The sequence below is a fragment of the Gopherus flavomarginatus genome, chromosome 1 (genome assembly GCF_025201925.1).
Source record: "Gopherus flavomarginatus isolate rGopFla2 chromosome 1, rGopFla2.mat.asm, whole genome shotgun sequence".
NCBI classification, from domain to species: domain Eukaryota; kingdom Metazoa; phylum Chordata; order Testudines; family Testudinidae; genus Gopherus; species Gopherus flavomarginatus.
In genome coordinates, this window is record NC_066617.1 from 103,522,182 (window position 1) to 103,528,553 (window position 6,372).

The 6,372-nt window shown below is 41.2% G+C and overlaps 1 long non-coding RNA gene across 1 annotated transcript; it reads left to right on the forward strand.

The window, feature by feature from the left end:
• The first annotated feature begins 829 nt into the window (after positions 1 to 829).
• Positions 830 to 5,502, forward strand: LOC127036575 (uncharacterized). The gene is made up of 2 exons (XR_007770182.1): positions 830 to 955; positions 5,223 to 5,502. It is a non-coding gene; the product is annotated as an uncharacterized LOC127036575 (long non-coding RNA).
• Positions 5,503 to 6,372: the final 870 nt, after the last annotated feature.

The window sequence follows — 6,372 nt, forward strand, 5'->3', positions numbered from 1 at the left end:
CCTATGGAGCCATCCTTTGAGCTTCCTGTGGATTGCTCTTTGGATTACCTGTCTCACACAACCTTCTTTGTAGTTATCATTGCTGCTAGGAGCATCAGTGAGTTGCAAGCTCTGGTGGTGGTGTTACCCTAAGAGCCAAGTGGTCTTACAACCAATCCAGAATGTATTCTTAAAGTGTGATGGACTTTAATATTAACCCATCTATCTCCCTCCTGGTCTTCTTCCCAAACCTGCACTCACACCCGGGGGAGACCTATCTCCGCATCTTAGATATGAAGAATGTATTTGTTTTTATCTAGAGAGAGATAAGCCCTCCCAAATGTCCAGTAGGTTGTTCATGGTGTATGGGGAGAAATGTAAAAGGTGGGATCTCCACTCACATATTAGCCAAATAGATTATTTTATGCATTTGATTATGTTATTACGTGTCTAGAATCCCTTACCAACAAGAATTGAGGCCTACACCACTAGAGATATGGATGCTTCTGTGGCTTATCTTTAGGCTAGTGCCCACTGATGAGACTTGCAGAACAGAAACTTAAAGTTTAATTCCCACTTTCACTAAGCACTACCCCTTAGACTTAATCTCCAGTTCAAATGGTGAGGTTTGGGAATTTGGTGCTTCAGCCTCTGTTCATCTCACAACTCTTCAGCCCACCTTCCATCTTGGATGGTACTGCTTCCCAGACACCCACTGATAGTGGTTCAGTGAGCTTATCACGAGAGGTACCAATCCCTTAAATATGAATGCACAGAATCAACTCTTAAACAACATTACCAGTAATAAGCTTTCTCTCTTTTTCTCCAAAAAAATTCTCTTGCAGGAAGTTATCTGTAACCTGGGACTGTTGAAAGCAGGAGCAGCATGTTTTTCTTAGGAGACTGGCCAGGCTGACTTTCTATTTATAAAGAAAGGCAGCCCTTATTGGTCTTGCAGCAAGCAAAAGAGTCAGGGGTAAGGTGAATGTCGGTACCAGGCAAGTTAGTCTAAACAATAGTTAAGAATAAAACTGTCAGACACATAGAAAAACATAAACCGTTGAGCAATAGTCAACATGGTTTCTGTAAAGGGAAATCGTGTCTTACTAATATATTAGAGTTCTTTGAAGGGGTCAACAAACATGTGGACAAGGGGGATCCAGTGGACATAGTGTGCTTAGATTTCCAGAAAGCCTTTGACAAGGTCCCTCACCAAAGGCTCTTATGTAAATTAAGCTGTCATGGGATAAAAGGGAAGGTCCTTCCATGGATTGAGAACTGGTTAAAAGACAGGGAACAAAGGGTAGGAATTAATGGTAAATTCTCAGAATGGAGAGGGGTAACTAGTGGTGTTCCCCAGGGGTCAGTCCTAGGACCAATCCTATTCAATTTAGTCATAAATGATCTGGAGAAAGGGATAAATAGTGAGGTGACAAAGTTTGCAGATGATACTAAACTACTCAAGATAGTTAAGACCAAAGCAGATTGTGAAGAACTTCAAAAAGATCTGGCAAAACTAAGTGATTGGGCAACAAAATGGCAAATGAAATTTAATGTGGATAAATGTAAAGTAATGCACATTGGAAAAATAACCCCAACTATACATACAATATGATGGGGGCTGATTTAGCTACAAGAAGTCAGGAAAAAGATCTTGGAGTCATCGTGGATAGTTCTCTGAAGATGTCCACGCAGTGTGCAGAGGCGGTCAAAAAAGCAAACAGGATGTTAGGAATCATTAAAAAGGGGATAGAGAATAAGACTGAGAATATCTTATTGCCCTTATATAAATCCATGGTACGCCCACATCTCGAATACTGTGTACAGATGTGGTCTCCTCACCTCAAAAAAGATATTCTAGCACTAGAAAAGGTTCAGAAAAGGGCAACTAAAATGATTAGGGGTTTGGAGAGGGTCCTATATGAGGAGAGATTAAAGAGGCTAGGCCTCTTCAGCTTGGAAAAGAGGAGACTAAGGGGGGATATGATAGAGGTATATAAAATCATGAGTGATGTTGAGAATGTGGATAAGGAAAAGTTATTTACTTATTCCCATAATACAAGAACTAGGGGTCACCAAATGAAATTAATAGGCAGCAGGTTTAAAACAAATAAAAGGAAGTTCTTCTTCATGCAGGGCACAGTCAACTTGTGGAACTCCTTACCTGAGGAGGTTGTGAAGGCTAGGACTATAACAATGTTTAAAAAGAAAACTGGATAAATTCCTGGTGGTTAAGTCCATAAATGGCTATTAGCCAGGATGGGTAAAGAATGGTGTCCCTAGCCTCTGTTCGTCAGAGGATGGAGATGGATGGCAGGAGAGAGATCACTTGATCATTGCCTGTTAGGTTCACTCCCTCTGGGGCACCTGGCATTGGCCACTGTCAGTACACAGATATTGAGCTAGATGGACCTTTGGTCTGACCCGGTACGGCCGTTCTTACGTTCTTATGAAGCAAGCTTGGGATACTTTACAAAGGTAGAAGAAGTACAGCAGTGGTGGGTAAACCTCAGAAGATTCAGTATGTATATCCACCTCAAAATACAGCTTATTCAAATGTTACATATCTTTGGTCTGCAAAGCTCATGGGAACAGGCTTATCTTTGCTGTTTCAGCACTTCTTGTTCTCAGCCAGCTGTAAATAGGGAGTACAGAGGGGTGAAAAAAATATGTGCCTAAAATTGAGGCACAAAAGTCCTATACTGTGTCCCATTTTACCGAATTTCTCTGCAGAAAAAGGAGACTGAAATAAAGTGGAAAGAAAAAGGGGAATTCAAAGGAATGTTTTGTTTTGGTGATTGAATATCCTTTTTTGATCAGTGACAGACCTGGTACTTATTATGGCCTCCTTTATGCCATGGATGATAGTATCATCACATTTGGAGCAATGTTTTAAGCATCTCTCCTCACAATCCAGGGTACTGAATAGAAAGTAATGTGGCACTATTTCTGCAGGGTTGGAAGAATGGTAGGCCAACCTGGTCATAATCAGAAAGCCAGATATGGCAAACATGAGTGAAAACTTCTGCAGGTGTGTTAATTAATCTCACCATAAACCAGGTGAGGTGAGCAACACAATACAAGGTGCAAGCATACACTCCACACAACATTAGATATTAATTTAGCAGGAAAAACTCCTACAAAGAAACGATTAATCACAATGGAAAAGTTAAAATGCTTTGTGCAGCTTCAAAGTTTTATCCACACTAAAATTAAAATGACTCATAACCACCAATCCCTTAGGCACATCCTCTGAATTGTGTTTATACATTTCAGGCTCCTGCTTCATGAGCCTTTGTAAGTAATGCGGAATTTAAGCCTTGTGTACATCAGACAGTAGTACCAGTTTAGCTTAAGGCCTGGGCTACACTAGTCGGGGGGTTCAAACTAAGATACGCAACTTCAGCTATGCTATTCGTGTAGCTGAAGTCAAAGTATCTTAGTTCGACTTACCTGGCTCCCCCATCGACTCCACTTACATCTCCTGTCGAGGTGGAATACAGGTGTCAATTCACGGATCGATTTATCGTGTCCAGACAAGACACATTAAATTGATCCCCGATACGTCGAACACTACCCAGCAATCCAGTGGGTAGTATAGACATACCCTAAGTGGTGATTTTAAACAGATGCAGTTAAACTTGTCCAAAAAGCTGTGTTGACACTCTTATTTTAACTTAAACCAGATGTATTTCTGTTTAGCTTGTTGACTAAAAGTCAGCTGAAGGTAAACCAAAATGAGCCACTCTTAAACCTAAGTAAGAGGGTCCACAGAGGGGTTTTCACCAGTTTAACTAAATCTATTTGAAACCCAATTGAAGTTAAATAAGTGCAATTTTCTCATGTATATAAGGCCTTAATTTTAGTCCACACTCCCTCATAAATCTTAAAATGAAGATGGAATTTCACAACCATCAGCACCTCCCTTGGTCTTTAGATAAAGGATAAACTATCAAAAAGGAAAGGAGTCATAAGTATACTACTTCCTCTTTCCCTTCCACATTTTTGTAAAGAGGCTGGCATTTGACTAAAACTACACATCGGTAAGCATTAGACCCTCCTGAGCAAATATAAAGTTTACTCAGGGAAGAAAGGCAGGCATTGAACCAAACCAAGAATTAACCAGTTTTAAGAAACCTTCAAAATCTCCACTCTCCCCAGCCAAAAGAAATGGATGTAAATGGGATTTCAAGCCCTTCAGTATGATGCTAAGCCCCAGTGACACAAAGGGTTATTCTCTGAGATAGGTTCCTGTCTGGGGAACCTCTGTCATGAGCAGGATTGAGATGACAAAAGAAGGTGTTCCTTGATTGGGAGTCACTAACAGGCACCGTGGCTCGTAGACTCATTTTTCTAATTACTACTTTTTTGAACAGAGTTAAAGTTTGAAACTTGCTATGGCCATTCTTGTAGAGGGTGTGCTCTCTTAAATCTGTGGTCGCTAATGGAGAATTTTAAAAATAAAAGGTTATAAGCAACTGAAACGTCATTTCTGGGCAGGCTCAGTGGGCATCTCATAAGATTTTTGTACAAAACAAGGAAGAGTTGAAAATTGTGGGCATGCATAAAATCAGTAGTTCTCACAATTAGGCTTGATTTTTGCAATATTCTGAAACTGAGTTTTAATTTAAAATAAAAATCTAAATTTCATATATAGCCATCTATATTAGGTTCCTCCTGTGCCTGGCGATGTGGAGTCATGGACTCCGCTTCTGGAGATGGTCAAGAATTGGGCAAATGCCTGTGGGGGGCATTCCCCTTCAGGAGTCACTCAAGCTACAATCCTCCATCTAGGGTCTGCACTGCAGACACTCCAAGGCCATGATTTAGCCCCTAGCTCTCTTACTCTTAGAGTCTTCCCTCATAGACCTGACCTGCAAATCCTTGCTTTTCTGTGTGTTTCTTCTTTCTGCAACTCAGAACTGAATTCACAGTAGTATTCTAAAAGTAGTGTCATTAGAGACATTTAAAAAGAGATTTTTACCTTCCTGTTTTGGGACTTGATGCCTTTGTGTAAGCAGCCCAAAATATATTGGCCCAGATAGTCACAGGCTGATCCCTAGATACAGAGAGATTTCCACATGAAGATCTTCCCTGCCATGCAGAGAACAATCTCCTCTGTAAAACCATCCCTAGGAACTTATGCAGATCTTTGCATATGGTCAGAATCTACACAGGGAAAGGGCTGGAGACTATGCAGAATAGGTAAAATTTATTATAATGGTTTATTATTTGTATTGCAGTGATGCCCAGAGGCCTCAGTGAGAGTCAGGACCCGACTACGCTAGAGGCACAACACACAAGAAGGCATGACTCCTGCTCCAACGAGATTTCAGTCTAATTTAAGACACGTTGCAACCAATGAGTGTGATAAATAATGGGAGCAATGGAGGAGAGAAGAAAAGGCTAACAGTCGTAAGCTAAGGCTGGTACATAGGCTTATTGTATACTCAACTTGAAGGTTTCAAATCATGTGTGGTGGTGGTAGTTTTTAAATAAATACGTAAAATCAACTGTCCACAACTGCTGCTCAACTTAGTCATCATTAGCTGTCTGATTTTCTTTAAGCAGCTCTTTGCTGCACGATAGTTTTTCTGGAGCTTGCTTCTCAGCATCAAAAGCCCCTATTAATAGTGTCCCCAGAACTGCAGCAGGCAGGGAAAGCCCTGGTAATGTGGCTCCTTTGGGAGCCCTGCTAAGGAGCACCAGAGGCCCCAGAGCTAGTGCAAAGGCACAAGTACTCCATACAGATAGAGTCCACAGGAGGTCATTGCTTTCTGCAAATCTCACTCATTCTGCTAGGCTCGGGGCAGAACAACTGCTTATCTTGGAGATGGGTTGGGGGTAGCGTTGCTTCCCTTGTGGAATGGAGGAAACTCCACCAGGAGAGCCTCATGGAGTTGTCTTCTCAGGCCCTCTCCCATGGGTATTTCCACTAGTGGTATGGATGGGGATACAAGCCTTTTTACACATATAGCAATTTCATATCTATTTTGCTGTTGACTGTTCCCCATAGGCCTCTGAGCATTCCTGCTAGTGTCCCTCTCCCATTGTCTAGCTAGATTTTAGATTCATTTCCCCCAAATATATTAGTTGGCATTTTTCCAGGTTTATTTCAAGTGTACATGAAACATTAAATCTTCTAGCTATTGAATCCTTTCTGATGGGTTCTTATTGTTTCCCTTTTGACCGAACAGCAGAGAATGTACATACATGCTCCTCTGTGTGCCACAGTTGGAAAGATTGGAGTAAAAGAAGAACTGAATAAAACAGCTGGGTTGTGTGCTAAAGGCAGGCATTGGGGTAGTGTGAAGCTAAAGTGCTCTGCTGGAGCACAGGCCAGGTAAATGCTTTGTTTATTTACATATTTGGGTCAGTTGTGCTTTTCTTTGT